Source organism: Propithecus coquereli, unplaced genomic scaffold (assembly GCF_000956105.1).
Source record: "Propithecus coquereli isolate 6110/MARCELLA unplaced genomic scaffold, Pcoq_1.0 Scaffold131, whole genome shotgun sequence".
Taxonomy (NCBI): Eukaryota; Metazoa; Chordata; class Mammalia; order Primates; family Indriidae; genus Propithecus; species Propithecus coquereli.
The window spans coordinates 495,306-519,798 of record NW_012137303.1 but is presented as its reverse complement, the minus strand read 5'-3'; the positions used below and the strand labels follow the sequence as shown (position 1 = coordinate 519,798).

The 24,493-nt window shown below is 35.7% G+C and overlaps 2 non-coding genes and 1 pseudogene across 3 annotated transcripts; 2 read left to right on the top strand and 1 right to left on the bottom strand.

Moving 5' to 3' along the window:
• Positions 1 to 12,022: 12,022 nt before the first annotated feature.
• TRNAS-AGA lies at positions 12,023 to 12,104 on the bottom strand. Its single transcript has one exon. It is a non-coding gene; the product is annotated as a tRNA-Ser (tRNA).
• A 3,818-nt stretch (positions 12,105 to 15,922) lies between these two features.
• Positions 15,923 to 16,004, top strand: TRNAS-UGA. The gene has a single exon. It is a non-coding gene; the product is annotated as a tRNA-Ser (tRNA).
• Positions 16,005 to 22,240: 6,236 nt separating this feature from the next.
• On the top strand, positions 22,241 to 23,874 carry LOC105805674 (annotated as a pseudogene). Its single transcript, XR_001137222.1, has one exon. The product of XR_001137222.1 is annotated as an arginine/serine-rich coiled-coil protein 2 pseudogene (transcript).
• Positions 23,875 to 24,493: the final 619 nt, after the last annotated feature.

Below are 24,493 nucleotides of genomic sequence, written 5' to 3'. Positions count from 1 at the left end.
CTGCATAAGACTTATTCCACATATTTCTTCTGAAAGAAGTCTTATCATAGTACATCTGGTAGGCAAAGCTTAGGGCACATGCCTTCCATCCTAGCTGCACAGAAGCCTAGGAAATTGTCTTAGTTTGGGCTGCTATAACAAATACCATAGGCTGAGTGGCTTAAACAACAAACGTTTACTTCTTACAGTTCTGGAGGCTGGGGAATTCCAAGATCAAGGTGCTGGCAGATTCAATGTCTGGTCAGGAGCCCCTTTCTGTTTGCAAACTGCTGTCCTACTGCTGCATCCTCACATGCTGGAGAGGGAGAGAGAGATCATTTCTCTCCCATTTCTTCTTATAAGGTCACTAATTCCATTCATAAAGGATTCACCTTTATGACCTAATTACCTACCAAAGGTCTCACCTCCAAATACCATCACATCGAGGATTAGGGCTTCAACATATAAATTGGAAGGGGACACAAACATTCAATCCGTAGCAAAAATTTAGTTATGATTTCTCCCTTGAGGATACACAGTTTATTGCTAGAGAATTCTCCCTAGTTATATGAAGTCTTAGCCATATTAGACCATTATGTTCACCAATAAGATTATCATCTGTAATTGCTTTTTATGACTTCCCAAACTTTTCTTTTTCTATTATTTTTCTCTTCCATTGTGATTCATCCACAAAATCTATTAAAATGTTAGTTAGTAATGACTAAATTATGAGATCTAGAAACAAGATGGAACTACAATAGTGAATAATCATAATATATGAAATACGATGTGGTGTTCAGAGTCAAATTATACTAGAGTCATATATGATAATAAAAGATAATTAAAAATAATGTTTACTGAAATCACAATTCAAGCAACTGCTGAATGACTATAAAATTAATATTTGTCTGAGGTCATTGCCAAAGCTATACTTTTGCTTTGTATAAAATGCCAGGATATAAAAATTTAAAAAATTATTGAAAAATTAATTACTATTAGCATTCTATTTAGTGTATTATATTATGTATATTGATAAATTAGAATCACATTATAATCAAAATTTTAGTAATCAAAATTTAAAAGATTGATATTATTGTGTATCACTGTCATTTACCAGATTTTTCTTCAGTCACTGTAATGCACACTTGGGCCACAAAATAAATACCCACTTTCAACCTAGACAGACCTCATTTGTTTCTAAACATTTCTTTTTTTCTTCATAGACTTTATTATATTTGCATAAGGAAAGATTTATCATGATATAACAGATGATATTGGAGTTTTTCTGCCTTGTGAATGTTTAATATGACAAAATAGACATTCTACTTTTAAATTATTTTGACAAGATGGGAAGAATTCTCAAATAGAACTTTTTATTTAAAGACTCAAGGCCAAGATAGAAAATAGCTTTAAAAGTTATTTTAAAGTACTCGAGAAATAAAGAATTAAGATATAATTATAACTTTATTATTCCTCATTGTATTCTAAAGTAAATATTTATAAATATTTGTTGGAAATAAAATGTATGACATTCTTCTTCTAGCTAGCCAGCTAAAGTAGTCTCTCTGAATATTTTTATTAACTTTATCATATTAATTTCATTTTTACTAATTCTTAATATTGCATAAAATATACATAAATTTTTTCCCAAATTATTAATTATTGAAGCATTTTACCCCTGAAATAGTAAAAATTCGTATTTCAACTGATTGATAGTATTTCAATACATAAAGCACATATGGAGATTTTCACTCTGCTTAATAGCTAAAATTCGTATTCTTGTTTTAAAATGATTGCACTATTCAGATAATAACAGTAAAACCGAATGATATGCTTTATTCATATTACTTAGAGTTTTACAATGATTAGATACCATGGTAAACAACACAATCTCATGACTGTTTATTAAACTTAAGCTCAAGGATCCCAGAAATGATATGGAAGTAGGCAAGTGGCTATTTGACTTTCATTCTGATTGGGGGTGGGAGGGTCTGTACAACCTGGGGCAGTGAAAGTCTGGGCTCCCTGCTCTGTTTTCTCTGAGATACTTGTGTGCATATACGTGTGTATATATGTATTGAGGGTGGGAGGAAAGCACCTTGTTACAGCCTGATGGAGGTCTAGACTCCCTCCTCTGCCTTTCTTGCTGTATGTGAGGGTCAGACTACAATTTTTTTCCCTCTTCCAGCTTCCTAGAAGTGGAAGTTCCTAGAAATGGAGTTTTTAATTCCACTAAATACACAAAGCTAACTCAAAAATCACAAATTGTAAGGCTGAACAAATTTTTAAAATACAAAACTTTTAGAAAAGGAGGCAGGCTTAGGTTCAATAACTTGTCAAACGATCGTGACTTCCTGTCTGAGAAGTGCTCTCAGCCTCTTGTTTGTCTATCCTTGCTTATTTTCATTATATATATTATGAAGCACAAGCATTAACTGGCTGACTGACCTTTAAGGACACTAGTCTATTACTGTCTTCACAGCTCTGCAGGTTAAGCCCCTTTGACTTAGTTTAAATAGCCAGCTAATCATTATCGTATGGCCTGGTATCCACACTTTCAGCTGTCAAACACGCGAATTATCACAGACATTTCACAAAGTCATCTCCACCACAGAGACTTTTAAGACATCTATCTCAAGAACTCAAACAAAAAGCAGAAATTTTTAGCCATCATATGCCACTTTGTACCAGAGATTCTTTGAGCCCCCATACCACTCAAGATGGGGTCCTTCTTGCCAGTTTGGTAGTGAGTGATACAGTTGTTAAACCACATTTTACCATCTGCTTTCACAGACTTTTTCTGATACCAACTGTAAAAGTGTGAAATCTTTGGAAAGCAAACACTAATGTGGTGTTATCAGCATTAACTGCCTGTTTGACTTTTAAGGACACTATGGTCTATTAACTATCTTCACAGCTCTGTAGGTTAACCCTCTTTGGCAGTAATGCCTGTAACAACAAACTAAGAAGAGAGGGACCGGTTGTATGCAGGAAAAGCTTTCAGGTCATGATGTAAGTCTGGCACGTGCAAAAGGAGGGTTTAGTAGAATAAGCTTCAAGTTTTGGCACAGTTAAGAGAAAGTCTGGTCCAGCCCAACGAACGGGAAGCTCTGATATAAAGATTTCCCACAGATGAGACCTGTGTCAAGCAGAAATGGCCAGGCTTTAGTGTATGCACGCTGTGCTCAGTGGGAAGAAAATGACTTCAGTTTGAACACTGTGGAAGGTGGTAAAAGTGTTGCAGCTGGAGGCTGTCAGCATTCCTTGTAACTGAAGACAAATTTTTTCTTGAAGGGAGATCTGAGCAGCACATCTCCATGGCCAAAGAGGTTTTTTGTTGTTGTTTTGTTCGTTTGTCTGTTTTTTGTTTTTTAAAGAGATAGTCTCACTCTGTCACTAATGTTGGAGTGCAGTGGCACGATCATGGTCCACTGCAGCCTTGAACTCCTGGGCTCAAGCGATCTTTCTGCCTAATGTGTGGCTGGGATTTAAGTTAGGAACCACTGCCACAAGCTTGCCACAGAGATTCTTTAAAAACCCATATTTAATGAACTTTCAGTATAGGTAAAGATTATTGAAGCAAATTGATTTACCTAATTAGCAAAAATATAGAATATGACACCCAACTAAAAATAAATATTTTTATTTTTTTAAAGAAATTTTATTTTTATTGTGTATATTTGGGGTTTACAACATGGTATTATGGGATACAGGTAGATAATAAAATGGTTAGTGAAGCAAATTAACATCTATCATCTCACATGGTTACTTTTTTTGTGAGGAGCAGCTAAACTACTTATTTAACAAAAATCCGTAACAGTACAATTTGATTAACTATAGTCCTCATGTTGTACATTAGATCTTTAGACTTAGTCATCCAATACATCTGCTACTTTGTATCCTTTGACCTACATTTTCTCCTTTCCTCCTTCCACCCACTTTGGGTAACCACTGTTTTATTCTGTCTGTATATTTGACCTTTTTTTTTTAAAAGATCCACTTATTAGTGAGATCATGCAGTATTTTTCTCTCCCTGTCTGGCTTGTTTCACTTATCATAATAACCTCTGGGGACATCCATGTTGTGGCAAATGGCAAGATCTCCGTTTTAAGGCCGAGTAATATTCCATTGTACGTGTGTGTGTGTGTGTGTGTGTGTGTGTGTGTGTAGTGTGTGTATGTATATATATTTTTTTTCCCCACAGGTTTTTTTATCCATCCACTGATGGACACTTAGGGTTTTTTCCATATCTTGGCTATTGCGAATAATGCTGCAATGAACATGAGAGTGCAGATATCTTTATGAAGTGATGATTTTATCTCCTTCGGGCATATTTATAACCAGAAGAGGGATTGCTGGGTCATATGGTAGTTCTATTTGTTCTATTTTTAATTTTTAAGGAACCTCCATACTATTTTCCATAATGGCTGTGCGAAACTACATTCCTACCAAAAAACAATGTACTAGGGGGTTCTCTTTTCTCCACACCTTTGCGTTTGTTATCTCTTATCTTTTTGATAAAAGCCATCCTAGTGAGTATGAGATGATATCTCATAGTGGTTTATTTGCATCTCCCTGATGATTAGCAGTGTTGAACATCTTATCATATACATGTTGGCTATTTTTATGTCTTCTCTGGAGAAATGTCTGTTCAGGTCCTTTGCCCATTTTTAATTGGATTATTTGTTTTTTTGCTGTCCAATTGTAAGTGTTCTTTATAAATTTTGGATATTAACTCCTTATTAGATTAGATTTCTAACTACACATCTAATAAGTATTTTTTTCCGACCCATAGGTTGTCTTTTCATTTGTTGATTATTTTCTTTGCTTGGCAGTTGCTTTTAGTCTGATGTAGTACTATTTATTTATTTTTGCTTTTGCAGTCTGAACTTTTCATGTGATATCCAAAAAATTATTGCCAAGGCCGATGTCAAGGAGATTTTCCTGTATGTTCTCTTCTTGAAGTTTTACGGATTCAGGTCTTATATTTAGGTCTTTTAATCATTTTTAGTTTATTTTTTTGTGTATGATGTAAGAGAAGGGTTAAATTTCATTCTTTTGCATGTGGAAATTGAATTTTCTAAGCACCATTTATCAAAGAGACTGTCCTTTTCTCATTGTGTCCTCTTGATGTCCTTGTCACAAATTAGTTGACAGTATATGTTTGTGTTTATTACTGGGCTCTCTATCTATTCCATTGGTTTATATTTCTGTTTCTATGCCAATGTGTTTATGGTGTTATCAGAACAGCATGTTTTGATTATTATAGCTTTGTAAGTAATAATATAGTTTTAAGTTGGGAAGTATGATGCCTCCAACTTTTTCTTTCTCAGTATTGCTTTGGCTATTTGGATTTTTTTGTGGTTTCATACAAATTTTAGGAGTATTTTTTCTATTTATGTGAAGGATGCCATTGAATTTTTGATAGGGATTATGTTAAATCTGTATATTGCTTTGGGTAGTATGGACATTTTAACAATATTAATTCTTCCAGTTGATGAACATAGGATATCTTTCCACTGATTTGTGTTTTCTTTAATTTCTTTCATCAACGTTTTATAGTTTCCAGTGTACAACTCTTTCACCTCCTTGGTTACATTTATTTCTAAGTATTTTCTTTTCTTTTTTTTTTTTTTTGATGCTGTTTTAAATGGGATTGTTTTCTTCATTTCTTTTTCAGTGAGGTCGTTACTTTTGTTTAGAAATGCTACTGATTTTTATATATTTTTAAGAATATATTTGGTGGGCCTAATGTAAGTCTTGAAAAACTTAAAAGGATTGAAATGACAGATAATATATTCTGTGAGCCCAGCCTAATGAATACAAAATCAATACCAGAAATAAAATGGAAAATCCACAAATGTTAGTAAATGAAGAAACAACACTATTTTAATGCCATAGTTTAAAGGAATCACATTAAGCTAAAATAAATGATAATCAAAATAAGATGTATCCAAATTTGTGTAATGCAGCTAAACTGTGCCCAAAGTCTAATTTATAGTTCCAAATGCATATATTAGAATAAAGAAGTTTTAATATTCAATGTTAGAAGTTTTTCCCCCAAGAATTTAGGAAAAAACAGCAAATTAAAGCATTACAAGAAAAGAAAACAGAAACTATCAATATCAGGAATAAATATAGGATAACATTACATGTTAATTACAGGGACATCAAGAATATATTGAGAAGATAATATGAACAGTATTTTGTAAATAGATTTGACAACTTAGGACAGATTCCTTTAAAGAGGTGATTTTCTAAAACTGACAGAATAAGAAACTAAAACTCTGAGTTGTTTTTTTTTTTTTGAGACAGAGTCTCACTGTGTTGCCCGGACTAGGGTGCCGTGGTGTCATCCTAGCTCACAGCAACCTCAAACTCCTGGGCTCAAGCGATCCTCCTGCCTCGGCCTCCCGAGTAGCTGGGAGCCCGGCTAATTTTTTCTATATATTTTTAGTTTTCCAATTAATTTCTTTCTAATTTTAGTAGAGACGGGGTCTGGCTCTTGCTCAGGCTGGTTTCGAACTCCTGAGCTCAAACAATCCGCCTGCCACGGCCTCCCAGAGTGCTAGGATTACAGGCGTGAGCCACCGCTCCCGGCCTAAAACTCTGAGTTTTATATGTATTAAGAAATTGAAACAATGATTAAAAATATTTTGTCAAAGTAAACATTATGCAAAATAGGTTTCAAGGATAATTACTTAAAACATCTAAGAGAGAATAATTCCAGTCTCACATACATTTTTTTCCCAAAAAATTGACTTCCAAATACATGGTCCCTCTCCAGTACAATTCTTCTCTAATCATTCTTGCATTTGGGTCCCCTGGACTACATTTCCTCATCTGATATAATACTGGTAAGTGAATAATATCATGTATTAAGCACTATCAGAAGCCCTATCTCATTAAACTTTTGTAACATTACCATTATAGATGTTCTTATCTTCATTTTAGAAATAAAGAAACGAAGGCCCGGAGGCTATATTTTACCTGCTACTGTGCTGAATTTCATCTATTTGACATTTTGCAGAATGTTACTTTATTGTTATCTGTGAGAGAAAAATGAACTTTATTTTGTTTGGGACATGGTTTTCGTTGTTGTTGTTTTTTTTTTTTTACTTTTAGCTGAACTTAATCCAACAGATAGAGATCGGCTAGTAGAAACATAGGAAGTTCGAAGGCTGAGGGTATGAATTTATGGATACAAGTCTGTCATGGTCCATGTTTATTTCATGGCTATACATTTTTTTGGAGCAGTCAGGGCTGCCACAGAATAATACAACAGCTCCTATCATTTCTTAAAAGACTGTAGTCAAATTAATTCCAATTTTTTGCTCTGTCCAGATTGGTTCATGATGTTTTCATCAATCATTTGATCCTAAAGGGTTTGTACTTTTATTTATATACATATTTGTTATGAACTATTTATGAAGTTAGTATAGACAGAGTTGATTTATTGGTTTTCAAATAAACTTATTTGCAATCTGTTATGGGCTGAATTGTGTCCCTCCCTTAAATTCACATGTTAAACCCTTAACTTCCAGTACTTCAGAATATGACTATATTTGGAGGTGAGTTCTTCGAAGAAACCAAATGTGCAAACACCTTGATCTTGGACTTCTAGGGTCCAACTGTGAGAAAATAAATATCTGTTTAAGCCTCCCCGTCTGTGGTGTTTTGTTATAGCAGCTCTGATAAACTAATACGAAATCTTTCTGGATTCATCATAAAGCAGTGTTTCCCTGAAGAAGATTTGAGAAGGCATTATTTGTCAGAATGCACATTTGTCCTTGAAGCAGGAAAGAATAGAATGAAGTCAGACTTATTTGCAATTCCAGAGAGCAAAAGGATCTTCCCTTTTGCCTTTTTTCCAGCCAAATCACCACTAATTACTTGTGGTGCTGAATTTATTTTGGGAATTCTTGTCAAGTGCAGCTTTGGAGAGAGTGAGCAGAAAAAATGAAGTAAAAATAAAGAGAGAAACAAGGTTAAAAGAGCAATTGCTATTCACTTGAAATGCTTAGTATTTGTATTATTATTGTTTTTTTCCAAATACCTTAAAGATTGAAATGTCTAAATTTTGAGGGAAAGTAACTTTGATTTGTTTGAACTATACCTTAAAATAGACATATCAGCCTAGATCATCATGACCAGTTCCTCTTTTTCTACCAAACTCTTTCATTCTTAGTTCTTACTTCTTTCCAAACTTAACCTCTGAATTTCTAAATCTGTCATTTGAGTCCCCAGCCGCCTATCCCCATTATCATTTTGTGTGTGTTAGAGTGAAGAAGTTTACACCTATGCATTTGTAGTGAACTGGCCAAGTATTTAGGCAAGGGCTGGCTAAACCATTGTGCCCTTAACATGTGGATTTTATCACATCCTTATTGATTTTTCTTTTAAAGCCAATGTCCTTGTACATAGGAGTTAGGAGCTGTTTCTTTCTGAGGCTTTTTGGGAAAAAAAAAAAAAAAACACTCACCAATTTAATAATATCTAGGGCTGCTTAAGAGATGAATTAGAATTCATAATTAATCATCCTCACCATTCCTTTTTTATGGTCCTGTGATTAATTCACCTGTGGTGGAGCTCCTTCATGCCAGCCAGGAAAAAAATATATCATAGTCCTAATGATGCTTTCTTTTTCTTTTTCCCCAAGAAGAGTCTGAGCTCCAGAGATGTCTTGGTGTTTCCTGCAATCACAATCCTGTTTGAAGTCAGCCCTTTCAAAAAGAATATAAGTTGGCAGGAGTGAAATTGTTAGCTTTTCATTGTACCTACATAGAATTGTTACTTTTTCAGGGATTTCCTTTTTTCATATACTAATTTTATTCCTTAGATATCCTAATACACTCATATTTTCATCTGCCTGAGTGAGGGAGATCTAGAATTCTATGCTTGTTTCATGCAAATCCAGCCTGTTTATGGGGTAAGTAAAGAAATGTCAAATATAAATGCTACATGAAGACAGCAAAATCTTTTTCTTCTGTGTGACTGGAAAACCCAATCTAATAAAAAGATGTAATCAACTGATAATAAAGTTTATTTTCTTTGTATATTAAGAATTTTAATACTTAAAATATTTTACAATAATAATCATGATATGAAGCTCAAATGATATTGAAGTATATGCAATGCATAATAAAATCTCTTTTCTACCTATGTGATCTAGCTGTTCAGTTTCTCTCCACAGTGATATGAGTTTTGCATAACCTTCTAAAGTTATATGTGTGTATAACATTCATTCCACTATTTATTTTTAAATGAATAATAGCAAAGTTATATACAGTGTTCATCTTGGCTATTTCTTTCTCTTAAAAATATATGCTGACCCATATAAATAAGCCCAACTGATTTTTTACAAAAGTGAAAAAAAATTCAATGGAGAAGGGATAGCCTTTTCAACAAATGGTGCTAGAACAATCAGACATCTGCAGGCAAAAGCAAAAACAAAAACAAAAACCCACATTGACCTAAATTTTATTGCTTATACAAAAGTTATGAAATGAACCACAGACAGAAATGAAAAATGTAAAACAATAAAACTTTTAAAAAATAACGTAAGAGAAGATCTTCAGGATCTAAGGTCAGGCAAAGAATCCTTGGACTTGATACCAAGAACCCAATCATTGAAAGAAAAAACCCATAAATTGGACCTTTCAAAATTTAAAAATTTTACTCTGCAAAAAAGATCCTGTTAAGAGGTTCAAGGAACAAGCTAAAAATTGAGAAAAAATACTTGCAAACCATATATCTGAAAAAGGACAGTAAATATATACAGAATTCTCAAAACTCAACAGAAAAACCAACAATCCAATTAGAAAATGAATAAAAGACACAAAGAGACATTTCACTGATGAGACGATATAATAGATAGCAAATGAATACATCGTCAACATCATTAGCCATTATGGAAATGCAAATTAAACCACAAGATATCACTACATACCTATCGGAATGGCTAAAATAAAAAACATTCATATACTAATGGTGGGAATATAAAATGGTACAGCTGCTCTGCAAAACAGATTGACAGTTTCTTATAAAACTAAATATGGAATTACCATGTGACCCAGCAATTGCATTCTTGGGCATTTATCCTAGAGAAATGGAAACTTATGTTTCCACAACAATCCATATGTGATTTTTTTCACAATATCTTTACTCATAATATCCCAACACTGGAAACAACTTAGACAAATGGGTTGTTAACCAAACAACCAGGTGAATGGTTAAATAGTTGTGTTATATTCATACCATGGAATTCTGCTCAGCAATAAAAAGGAATGGACCGTTCATACATGCAACAACTTGGATGAATCTCCAGGAAATTATGCTGAAATGAAGCCAATTCCCAAAAGGTTGTATTTTGTATAACCGCATTTATACAGCACTCTGGAAATGACTACAGCTTATAGAAGTAGAGAACCAATTTGTAGTTTTCTGGTGTTCGGGAGGGAGTGTAGGAAAAGGAGATAGATGTGGTTAAAACAGGGCAATAGGGGAGATTCTAACAATTCTGAGAGGTAAATACTAGTGTCTAGTCACAATACATTTTGCTGGATATCAATTAAAAATTGAAAATTGTGTTATGTTGGCAAGATAAGAAATGTGCATATGGTTCAAAGAAAATATCTAAATGGTAACTACAAATACATTGAAAAGAATAATATTGAAAATAATACTTATGAAATATGTTTTGGGCAGCCAAAGGTGTACTTAGATGGATGCTTATACTCTTAAATACATATATAAAAATGAAATAAAAGCTGAACATCAATGATCTAAAATACACTGGAAGAAATTAGAAATTAGCATATTTTACTCAAAAAAATCTTAGGGAAGGTAATAAGAAAATGGCTGATTTAATGCAATAAAATAGAAGCACAAAGTGGAGATGACCAACAAAGGCAAAAAAATCATTTGGAAAAAAAACTAACAAAATTGTTAAATCCTTGGATAAATTGATAAAATAATAAAGAAAAAAGACATAAATAACTGATATCAGATATGAGAAAAGGAGAATGACAGGTTTAACAAACTTCAAAAATAAAAAAGAGGACGTAACATGGCAAGAAGTGAGGACAAGTTCCACTAAATTGCCAAGGCAGTGATTGACAATGCCTCCTAGGAATTCCTAGGAAGGTACTCAGCTGTGATTAGCATTCCTTTGGTCGGCAGCTTAACCCATAGTTGTTATCACACAATACGATTCTGCGTCTGAGCTGGGGCTGTTTCTGTGCTCAGAATAAATCACAATCTCATTTTGAGATTTTTAGTCCCTTTCGCTTCACCACCGTCTTGGCCTCCAAGACAAGCCAGCCAGTGTGACGTCATCCATTCTTTTTTTTATTGGGTTACAATGAAAATTGCTTTGCTTAACTTTTATGCTTGTGTGGTGGTTTGCTCATTAATGCCTAGTTTAGATTCTCGTCGTGGCGACAGTAACTATGAGTCTTGCCTTTCTTTGATCCTGGATTTCCTGGCACTTTCTTTTCTATGTGAACATACATGACTGGAGAAGATCCCTGATGAAGGAACAATTCTGTGGAGACACAAACACTCCTGTTAACCTTTTCTTTAGGAAAGGCTGCCTTCAAAACAGGAGTTTGGCCTGAGCAAGAGCGAGATTCGTCTCTACTAAAAATAGAAAAAATTAGCCGCGCATCGCGGCGCTAACCTGTAGTCCAGCTACCCCGGAACCTGAGGCAGGAGTATCGCTTGAGCTCAGTTTGAGGTTGCAGTGAGCTATGATGACGCCACTGCACTCTAGATGGGGTGACAGCGCAAGACTCTTGTCTCAAAACAAACACCAGGATTTTGATTGCAGGAAAACCGAAAGGCATCATCAATCCTTGGGCTGTTCTTGGGGGTAAAGAAAACACCAATAAGATTTTTGGGAAGTATGTGAAGTATTTTTAGTGTGTCCATATAAAAGGAAAGAAAGTTCTTGTCAGGTTGGCGAACAACCACGTTTTTCTTACTGGGAGACACTACGAGACTCTCAACCCATAATAGTTTCCCTTCCCAAAGGGAAGGGCACCGTAGTCGGCAGGATTCGAACCTGCGCGGGGAAACCCCAATGGATTTCTAGTCCATCGCCTTAACCACTCGGCCACGACTACATGAGAATAATGCTGTCTATTAGCATAAGTAGCTGTATCGAACTTTAGAGCTCTTCAAAAGGTCAAATTTTCTACCAGAAAGTGTATTCGCTGTCAATGTTTCTCATTTTTCGACATCAGTTAGATGAAATTCATGCTGTTGTGGCAAACTGACAAGTAACATTTTATTCTCAAAACTAGGAGGACCCCTTATTCTGATGGCCTCATGGAAGGAGACTAAGCCAAAGACAGTCCCAGAGACCAAGCTTTCTGCTCTGTCAGCTTCTGATGGGGATGCAGGAGATACACCCTAGTACTGGGACAGCTGTAATATTCGCTGCAGAATTTTGAGTTACAGCAACTAGTTGGGAAAACTCGAAATAAACATCATTAAAAAAAAAAAAAAAATTCGGAGGCTCACGCCTGTAGTCCTAGCACTTTGGGAGGCCAAGACGGGAGAATCGCTTGAGGTCAGGATTTTGAGACCAGCCTGAGCAAGATTAAGACCCCCGTCTGAACCAAAAATAGAGAAAATTAGCCGCGTGTGGTGGCCCGCGCCTGTAGTCCCAGCTACTCAGGAGGCTGAGGCGATCTCTTGAGCCCAGGAGTTGGAGGTTGCAGTGAGCTGTGATAATACCACTGCACTCTACCCCGGGCGACAGAGAGAGATTCAACTTCAAAAACAAACAAACAAAAAATGGAATCCATATAATGGATGCTTCTGTAACTGATAGAACGAATGAAGTACATTTCTATAATGCTGATATGTAATACACTCCAGGATATACTTTTAGCAAAATAATGCTAGTCATTATATAATACTTCACATTTTGCAAATATCCTCATTCTCATTTAGTCCTCACGTCACAAGTGAGGAGCTAAGAGAAATATCCAAGCTCACATAGCATCTGAGAATTACATTTAGAGCAGTAGCCTAGATATCTTAGCTGACATTCTCTGTTCTTTGATCATGGACCCTATTTGTGCCTTTAGGATTATTTCTACATGGCCTACAGAAGGAAAATCAGCAAGATGGTTAAACATGGATGGTTAAACATTTTTCTCAGGTAGCTATTTATGAAACTAAACTGGTAAGCAATATACGCCATCAATAAGCCCTAAAAGGGAATGGCAGTTGTCATCCAATATTTGTCAGTAAGCCAAACAACTGCCGTTTTTCTATGCATCAGGAAGAGTAATCCATAAATATGGAATACTCAACGGAATAATTGATTAGCAGATTCTGACATTAACTATTAGTCCACTTCATGCCAAAATTCAAAGGTTCACAGTTCCCCATTCGATGAACAGAAAAATATTTAATAGGTTTTTGGTGAGATTCAAGGCAGTGGATACACCTTGAAAACGCAGGAAAAATGGCCTGGGTTTGTTCATAAAGTTAAACTGTAAGTCCCAAAAATGCTTCTTTTAAATAGTGTTCATTTTCATTAAGATGTCAGTCAGAAAAATCTTATATTTATTCTAAGACTTAGGTATAATGCAAAATAAAATAATTTTCTTTCACTTGTATCCAGATAGATCAACTGTGCAATCAGTGATGGCTGGAGACATGGGATAATCAAGAATAAGAATGCATCATTCGATCTCTGAATAAATAGATTCAGAACATTTCTAACATTTTTATTAAAGCATTGGTAGTCTTTGAGAAAACTCACAACCATTTGATTTAAAGGATGTACCACCTATTTTAAGACTTTTTCTGTATATATATGCAGAAATAAATTATAAAGCAGACCTCAAATAAAATGTTTCCCAAACCGTAAAAAAGTAAAAATTTATACTTTAAATATAAAAGACTCATAAAACTGTTCTCTATCCCAGTGTCCTTTCAAAATGATTTTTAAAATAAAAAAATCAAGTTAAACATCAGCAGGCAAGAAGGAGAGGAAAAATCTTCATTAATTCTAACAATATCTGATGAGCATTGGTTATTTGAGAAACAAGTTCAAGATGCATGCATTCACTGTGGAGTACATTGAACAAGATAAGTTGATTAGTCCAAGGTCTACTTCGAGCAAATGTCAACTCATAAGCAACATCAATAAATACCCAATTAATAAAATACATGATTCTGCTAATTCACTCATAAAACTTGGATGATAATGATTATTTCACACTGTAGAAAAATAAACAAAAATTAACACATAATCCCACAATCCAGAAACCAGCACTGGCAATATTTTGGAGTATTCCTCTTTTACTTCTAGGATTTTATATTCAAAAATTTTGCATAGATGAAGTCATGTTTGTTGCATCCTGCTATTGTCAGTGAACATATATCATAAAATTTTCCCTGAGCAATTACAGTCTTCCAACATGTTTTTAGTAGGTTTGTAATTATCTATTAGGCAAAAGGAGCCAAAAATTATCCATTTTTAATATCTATTTTTCACTATCGTAATTAGAAATAAAAGATTTTTGTGCAGTACATTTTTTGCTTTGGTTAAGATTATTTCTCTGGGATACTGGGTTCTCAAACTTCAGCGGGCATCAGAACCAGTTGGATGCTTGTTAAAACAGACTGCTAGACATCATCCCCCTATCCCCACCACCCCAAGTTCTGATTCTGTTGATCTGAATCAAGCCCGAGAATTTGCACACCTCATAAGTTCCCAGGAGGTGGGCAAACTGTGGGGCTAGGACAGCACTTTGGGAAGACTGTTCAAGGACAATGAACTTCAAAATGAGTTTACTGCATCAAAGGTTATAAACCCTTTATAAGTCCGAACGGAGATATATAGCAAGTGCCATAGTAGTGAGACAAAACAATACTTGCAAGAATACAGTGAAGGAAACGTTATTCTTTTTATTTTAGAGGGAAAACAAATGTGGGAGAGCTTTCACTGTCAGAGAGAAATTGCCGGCCTTGGTCATAGAAGTCACTCACCTTCCCTTTGTATCTGCCCCGGCGACCCACTTCCATTTGTAGAATTCGGAGATATTTTTCCCGACATTTCCGTAAAAAAGAATATAATTCAAGTCCCCCTTTGTATCCCACTCTAATAAACCACATACTGTAGTCTCTGATGCAAGAATCAACACTATTAATTTAGCTTAATTTATTCTGACATTTATGTGTTTTCACCTCTTTTTCTAGATTTTCTGTGTTAGGGAGGACAGAGATGCCCTCTCTCTCAGTCAAGATACTTGAAAACCTTTTTCTGAGTTCTTCCCTTTTCCCCCGGGCTCAGGTGGCCGAGGGCTTCCATCTCTTGGAAATGGTCTAGAGTCCTTCACCAGAACCAACTGTAGTAATCTTTCCCTGAAGGTCAGAGACTTCCCCAGCAACCTATCTTCCAGTTAGGACAGAAACCAGTCCTCTCCTCCCAGTCTATCACCTCATCAGTCCGGGTTTAACCGTTTCTTTGGAAGGACAAGTCAGTTGAATACCACTGAAGAGATTCCTGATTTAAACTCTGTAAGTAAACGCAGATGATCCCCATTTTTGCACGTTCCGTTCATTCCTTCCCCCATTGGCATTTACAAGCTTTAGATTGCTTGGAGCCAACACTCAACTCAAGATTCCCTTTCTGCGGGTTCTTGGGAATTAGGTGTCAACGAACGTGCGTGTCTGTGGATATTAGCGGCTAGCGGACAAACTCCAGCACCCAGGAAGTTTGAGTCGCTTGTTTAGGGGCCCTTTTTTGAAATGCATCTGTTGGTTCTTAATTTGCTCTGGGCCATCGCTTGCATTCGTGTGGGAGAGGCCTGGATAGAATTATGAAATTCTTTATTGCCAGAACTACTGTTTCCAAATGCACCACACATTTACTCATAGTTTACCTCTTCTTTCAGCTGGAGTAGGTTGTAGTAAGTACGTAGTCGTGGCCGAGTGGTTAAGGCGATGGACTTGAAATCCGTTGGGGTCTCCCTGCGCAGGTTCGAATCCTGCCGGCTACGGTTTTACCAGGAACATTGCAAGACTTTCCTTCGGTTTTCCCAGCTAATTTAACCAAAACCTAGCCTCTCCTCCACCTGCAGGTTAAGATAAACATCCTCTTTCCTCAATCAATGGGGACTACCTTTCCTTGGGTTTACTTAAAAATTGGCTTCACCCATAGAGGATTTACTTCATTTAATTCTTTAGATCACAGCCAACAGGGAATCTCACATAACTTCCTATCAGATTTCAGCGGCCTCTTCCTTTCTAAATAGGACCATGGTACCCTCGTTAACTACTGTCAACTCAAGGGAAGTCAGGGTCATAAAAAGTAGTGATACTGACAGGTAATTTTCATGGAACACTTAAGGATGGTTTAAGATGTGAGTTTAGGGCAAACCACATAATACTTTTATCTCCATTTTACAGATGAAGAAACTACTAAATGCCTCACAGCGTAATGGTATTTTAACTGAGGACTTCCAGATAGGATTGTGAATCCAGGTTTCATATATTCCACAGAGGGCACTCCCAGAATTATTACGTTGTTAGCAGATTCAAGGTTAGATTTGTTAGTATCCAAAAACAATAAATAGCAGGTCCTGTTTTTCAAGTACTTATTACACACCACCATTCCAAAGGCTTTACGAGGTCTGTCCGGAAACTATCCGGCCGTTGTTAATATAACAAACGGTTAGCACGGCATGGATGTAACCTGGCAGCCAAGGACAGTGGACTGGAATGCGCATGTGTGAATAATGACCTCTTCACTGTACTGCTCAGCTGGGGCTCGAAACTGTTGAGTAAGCATGTGTACTGCGTGGTCATTGCATTCAAAATGAGCGAGTAGAGCAAGGAATCTGCATCAAATTTTGCGTTGAGCTTGGACATTCCTCTGCGGAAACTATTCGGATGATTCGGAAGGCTTTTGGGGATGATGCACTGAGTGTAGTGCACATGTAAGTGTGGCACAAACGCTTCCAAGATGGTCGAGAATCTGTGGAAAGTGATCCACATTCTGGAAGGCCTGCAACAAGTAGAACACCTGAGAATATTGAATGTGTACAGGTTAGGTTAAGAGACGCTGGGAGAACTTTGAAGGGGATTGAGGCGTCATTGTCCTATGCACAGTGTTTCTTGTATCTTGTGTGATCTTCAATAAATGTCTCTATTTTTCCTATTACATGGCTGATACTTTCCGGACAGATTGCGTACATGTCTGAAAATTTATAGCTCTCACAACATATTCATTTTACAAATCAGAAGGTCCACGGAAGTTTAAATATACATGAATGGCTGAGATCTCAGAGCTAGAGGGCAGCAGATTGGAACATAGAACGTCTCTTGATTTTGGCTCCAAGGTCCTCGCACACAGCAACTGTACCAGTCTGCTTCTGCCTAGGCTGGAGATTAACATCACCACCTACCTCTATCATTCAGAGTTGGTTCACTGTTCTGACTTTATTCTCTGTGGTGATGAGGCCAGGAAGTGGTACAATTTAACCTGCTGGATTTAGCCTGGGCTAGGATATTGCTGCCCATGGGATATTGGTGTTTGTGTGATGCAAGGAGTACCGTGCTCATCGGTCCATGGGAGTTTGTCTGTTTTTGAGTGGAGTGTTTCTTAACAGTTTATAAAGAGCTTCCCAACATATTAGACCTTTTCAGCCACTGGACACCAGAAGCTGATACTGAAAAGACTCTTGGGAACAGAGTCCAAGACTGGTTTGAGAGAAAGGTAAAAACTATCTTGGGCCCAGAGATGGAAAGAGATTGTAGTTATGCTACACATACTAGAAGGAACTGAGATTTTTTTTAACAGTACAAAGCAAAGAGTCATAAATTTGCCCAAATTTTACGTTAGTAAGAATTAATACCTCAATTCTCCTGCATAGAGACCCCAGAGCAGATTCTTTCATCAGTGCTTCCTACTTCCTCCATCATGTTCAGGTGACAAAAGTGTTTATGTGGGCTTCACGAATGATTGGAAGACACAAATAGTAGCTTCCGAGGCTTATAACTTCTTGTCCAGAAGACAGAAAGATGAGAAATAGCCTTCTCTAGAGAAATATCCAATGTTATGAGAGTGGAGAAACACCTACAAAATATTTAAGGAGATACAATGTGAGTCAAGAATTTTATATTCAGCTAAGATGTATTTTGTGTCAAAGACAGTGTATTCACACCAAAATGTATTACACAGCATTTAAAAGGAATAGAGGTCCTGGGTAGAAAAGAAACTTGCTATTAATTGTTATTAACTGGTACCTCCGATGCCATTAAATTACTTTCCATGTTTGAAATATTTAACAATTTCAAACGATCTTTTTGATGTGCAGAGAAGATAAGCATTATATGGGTCAATGATTACTTTCTATCAGAGTTACTTTTCTAGTCGCAGCGGAGCACAATTTTTGTCATCTTTCTCTTGTATTTACTTCTGATGCTTCTTTTCTTACCCCTAAAATAAATTGTATTATACTGAAGTAGAATTCTATCTTGACTCTTCACCTAGATGTAGATCTGTCGGTACTTGCAGGAATTCACAGGAGATATCAGGCAAAAAACTGATTTTAGTAATTTATGTCAAAAGTGTTTTCCCTGAGGGGAATTAAAGCGAGAGACGGAAAACCCACAGCAGGTTTCCCTGAGACTTGAACTCAGATTGCTGCATTTAGAGTCCAGAGTGCAAACCATCACACTATGGAACCACCACAATTGAATAGCTCTTGGTTACCTGTGATATGTTATAGAAACTCTACTGAAAGCATTTAGTTTGTCCAAGTCAAAAATTCTTAGTGTAAGTCCATTCTCTACACTCGTCTGAAGAAAACCTTTGCCCGGGGGAGGGGTTATTTATTTACTTATTCCACCAATTACATTAAGCCATAAAATATTTTTTCTCTTTTAATTAACTCAGAAACTTGGTGGTCCTGGGCCTTGTTTGCTTTCTTAAGAAAAACTGTGTGATTCTTATACATATGTAAGAACTGGACTGAATGTCTTATACTCATTAAGTGATTTAATGCTTAAAAATTAGGTGAAGTGGGTTTTAGTCCCCATGTAGATGGGGAAACTGAGGCTTGAAGATCTCATTTCTTTTATCTGCAACTTTGCTCAACTTTTGTTACTTGATATTTTTCTCCACATAGATTATTTAGTTATCAGGTCTATTGCCTCTAGGCAAACAAGCTTTAATATGTTGATTCTAATATTATTTTCACAAAATTATTAATGACTTTTTGCCCCAGGCTAAAAATCCCTGCATTTGGACTTCCCTTCTTTTTTTTTTTATCATGTAGTCCTGTATTAATAGTAACTTTTTAAGAAAACAAATCAGTCAAGTGAAAAAGCTGCTAAAGAAACATCCTCTTTAAATTGAGGCTGCATGGCTCATTAACCTCAACATTGTAAATTAAGAGGCAAAGGTGCACCCACGCATGAAGTTGAAATTCTAGTCAAACCAGTTCCAAGTGTCTCTCTCCTTTCAGAGTGGTTATGGGATGTGGGTTCCTTAGGATGCAGTTTTGGGAGACTATAGAGTCAGCCATCTCTAGGTCAGGCCGAGTGGATGGAACCAGGCTCATTTTTAAGCAGACAGTGATTGGAACCTCTACTGCAGCATCTCCTCAACCCTTATCCACAGTTTCTCATGAGAAAAAAATATATATTTGAATTATATTTTTCCCATTTCTTTTGAGAAAGGAAACTTGTAAAAGTATGTCTAAGTAACAGTATTTCTCTTAAGTCTCAATGAATATTCTAAATCCTGTATAAAATAAAGTCAGATTTTTTTTTTCTCCTAGGCTTCTCTTGTCACAGTTGTTCACTTGGAGGTAGTGCCTGATATTTCCAAGTCATACTACATAAATTATGCTATATCCAGAATTTCTTGCTCCTAGAACATCAAAAGATAGAAAAAAAAAAACAGGATTTGATGGAAGTAAAAGGAGAAACTGATAAAACCACAATTACAGTGGAATATTTTAGCACGATATACCTCTCTGAAAACTAATAAAAAACATAAATGGAAAAATAACCATCAGACAAAGTAATACAATTCACATAACATACATATATAGAGAACAGTGCATACATTAACTCCAGGATTTAAACTTTTTTCAAACACACATGGAATTATCTCAAATTTGACATTTTACTAGACCACAAAGTAAGTCTCCAAAAACATAACAGGTTAGATACATCTATGATTTCACAGTAATAAAATTATGCCAGAGATCAAAACATAAAAATTAAAAAGTGTATTTATTTGCAAAACAATAAATATAGTTCTAAATAATTTGTGGTTTAATGAAGAAATCACCATCAAAATTAGGAACTATTTTGAAATAAATGATAATAAAAATTGTACATATCAAAACATGTCGTATGCAAATAGAAGTGCACTTAGCCGGACATCCTTAAATACATGTATATAAATAAAATAAATGCTTAAGAATAACAATCTAAGCAGCCATGACATGCAATTAGTTCAACCACTAATTTACTCCCACAGGAACTTTAGGGAAAGAAATAATGAAGCAAAGAGCAGATATTAATAATGCAATTGAAACTAAATACAAAATAGAGACTATCAACAAAGTCAATAAAATGACAATCTCTTTTTATCTTTTTTTATTGTGATAAAATATACAAAACATAAAAGGTATTATTTTAACCATTTTTAAGCATGCAGTTCAGTGGCATTATATACATTGCATTATTGTGCAACCATCACCACCATCTATCACCAGAACTTTTTACATCTTCCCAAACTGAAACTCTGTACCCATTAAACAATAAGTCCCCATTTCCCCTGAATTTTTGATAACAATACCATCAGGTTTTTGTGCGGAGATTGATAAATTGATTTAAAAATATTATGAAAGTGAAAAGGGCCAAAGTAGCCCAAATCATTTTAAAGAAGGAAAGTAAACTTAGAAGACTTACTTTACCAAATATAAAGACATAAAGGTAATATAATTAAGAAAATATGACATTGTCCAAAGAAAGGCAATATCACTAAATAGAATTGAGACTTAGATCTCCACATTTAAAAAAGCAAAGATCTCCCTTGCTTTATGACCAAGGGCGCACTGCAGAAATATGGACTAAGAATAGTCTTTGCATAAATCGTGAATATCTATAAGGAAAAAAGTGATTAAATGACTGTTCACAAGGAAAAATGATAAATTTACTTATTTCACATTAACCACAAAGCCAATTCCAGCTAGACTGTATATCTGAATGTAAGTAAGCAAACAAACAAATAAAGCTTCTGGAATATAACAAAGAGGAAAATCTTCATGACTTTGACCCAGGGAAATATTTTTTTAAATTTGACATTAAAATATTAGCCATAAAGAGCAATCCTTTTCATCTAGATTCTGAAGTCCTTCAGTTCTGAGAATTTTTCTTGTATGTCTTGATAAAATTCTCCTCTATTTTTTTTCTCTTTTCTTTTGCTGCAATTTCCAGTAATCAGATGATATTAAATCTCCTGAATTGGTTGTTCAATTTTCTTTTTGCTATTATTTTCCATCTTTGATGTTTATCCACTTTTTTGGAAGTCATTCTAAACTTTGTCTTCCAAACCTTCTGTTAAATGTTTTTCCTGCTATCATATTCTTTATTTCCAAGAGATCTTGGTCTCTTATTATAATTTAAAAAACAAAAAAACAGTATCCCAAGTCCCTATTTCCAGGAGAGATAGAATAGGTATGTTTTATTTTTTTCTCCCATTGAATACAACTAGAAAACATGGACAGAATGTGTGAGGCAACTATTTGAAGACTCTGAAAACAAAAGGGCAAGAAGCAAGCGTATGGAAAAAGAACACCAACATTACTTTGTTCATTCTCTCCAAATTGATCTATAGATTTAATGCAATTGTTGTCAAAATCCCAGCAGGATTTTTTGGAGAGAGTGAAAATATGCTTCTAAAATCTATATGGATAAGGCAAAGGAACTAAAAAGACTAAATCAATGTTGGAAGAGAAAAATGAAACGAAAAATCACACTACCTGATTTTAAGACTTACTATAAACTTCAGTAATCAAGATAGTGTGGGAGCGATTTAGTCTGTGGCGAAGCGTCGGGACCGCAGGAACTGTTGAGAGCGGCAAGTGGAGGCGCCGCCCTAGCGGCTAGGACTCTGAACTATGGCGACTAGTGATACAGAACGAGATGGACTAGCCCCAGAAAAGACAACCCCACACAGAGATGATAAAAAAGAGCAGTCAGATGTATCTGTTTCTCCTAGAGCCTCAAAGCATCATTATTCAAGATCACGATCAAGGTCAAGAGAAAGAAAACGAAAATCGGATAAAGAAGGAAGAAAACACAGGAGCCGGAGCAGAAGCAAAGAGGCAAGAAGACATGAATCCAAAGATAAATCCTCTAAGAAACACAAGTCTGAGGAACATAATGACAAAGAACATTCTTCTGATAAAGGAAGAGAGCGACTAAATTCATCTGAAAATGGTGAGGACAGACACTAACGTAAAGAAAGAAAGTCATCAAGAGGCAGAAGTCACTCAAGATCTAGGTCTCGTGAAAAACGCCATCGTAGTAGAAGCAGGGAGAGGAAGAAGTCGCGATCCAGAAGCAGGGAAAGAAAACGGCGGATCAGGTCTCGTTCCCGCTCAAGATCAAGACACAGGCATAGGACTAGAAGCAGGAGTAGGACAAGGAGCAGAAGTCGAGATAGAAAAAAGAGAATTGAAAAACCAAGAAGATTTAGCAGAAGTTCAAGCCGGACTCCTAGTCCACCTCCCTTCAGAAGCAGAAACACAGCAATGGATGCACAAGAAGCTTTAGCTAGGAGGTTGCAAAGGGCAAAGAAATTACAAGAACAATGAGAGAAGGAAATGGTTGAAAAACAAAAACAAGAAATAGCTGCAGCAGCTGCAGCTACTGGAGGTTCTGTTCTGAATGTTGCTGCCCTGTTGGCATCAGGGACACAAGTAACACCTCAGATAGCTATGGCAGCTCAAATAGCAGCCCTACAAGCTAAAGCTTTAGCAGAGACCGGAATAGCTGTACCTAGCTATTATAACCCAGCAGCTGTGAATCCAGTGAAATTTGCTGAGCAAGAGAAAAAAAGGAAAATGCTTTGGCAAGGCAAGAAAGAAGGAGACAAATCCCAATCTGCTGAAATATGGGAAAAATTGAATTTTGGAAACAAGGACCAAAACGTGAAATTTAGGAAATTAATGGGTATTAAGAGTGAAGATGAAGCTGGATGTAGCTCAGTTGATGAAGAGAGCTACAAGACTTTGAAACAACAGGAAGAAGTATTCAGAAATCTAGATGCTCAGTATGAAATGGCAAGATCACAAACCCATACACAAAGAGGAATGGGTTTGGGTTTCACATCTTCAATGCGAGGAATGGATACAGTTTGAAAAAGTTCACACATGTAAAGTTTGGGACTTTATAGACTTCCTCCTCTGATGTCAAGTCCTTGTTCACCAAACAGCTAGCATTCTAGTTTGCATGGGTGTTGTATTGACTTTAATTTATTGAAAAATACGATTTTTTGTAAATATCAGATCAGTGATACTGGTGTTAGTGTTGTAATCAGGTTAAACCCACTTCCATTAAACTTGACAGGCCTATAGAAGGACAATATTTTTTAGTTCATAAATTCTACTTTTCAAATATCTAAAAGCTGCAGGTGGGATAAAATCTCATACATGAATTTTTTCGTGTCCGCTGTCTTGTGTACTTTTGTACTTAACCTTGTACAGTTATTTTCATCTTTTGAACATGAAAGAAATGTTATGTAGATGTTCTTTAGAAGATCTGGCCATTTGGTTACATAATCCAGCACAAATAAGCTGGGTGGTGATGATAATAAAAATGGTTTTCTCAAAAAAAAAAAAAAAAGATAGTGTGGTATTGGCAGAAAGATAAACATATAGATCAATTGATCAGAATGGAGAGTCCAGAAATAAACTTACACAAATATGGCTAATTGGTTTTTGACAAAGGTGCAAAAAAAAATCAATGAAGAAATAATAATCTTTCAATAAATAACATTGGGACAATGTGATATTCATACGCAAAGGAAGTTAGGGAGAGAGAGAGGAAGGAAGAAAAGGTGGAAAGGAGAAAGGAAGGAAAGAAGGAAGGAAAAATGGAAGGAAAGGAGGTAAGTAAAGAAGGAAAGAAATCCTGGCATAAACCTCACAATTTAAACCGAAATTAACTAAAAATTGACCATAGATATAAATGTAAACATAAAATAAAACTTTTAGAAGAAAACATAGCAGAACCACATGACCCTGAGTTGAATGATGAGTTCTTAGATATGGCACTTTCCATAAAAGAAAAAAATAATAAATTGGGCTTCATCAACATTTAACACATTTGCTCTACAAAAGACACTGTTAAGACAATGAAAAAAAGAAGCTTAAAATTGACAGAAAATATGTGAAAATCATGTATCTGACAGAGGACTTGAATCTAGAATATATAAGGAATCCTCAAAACTCAGCAATAAGAA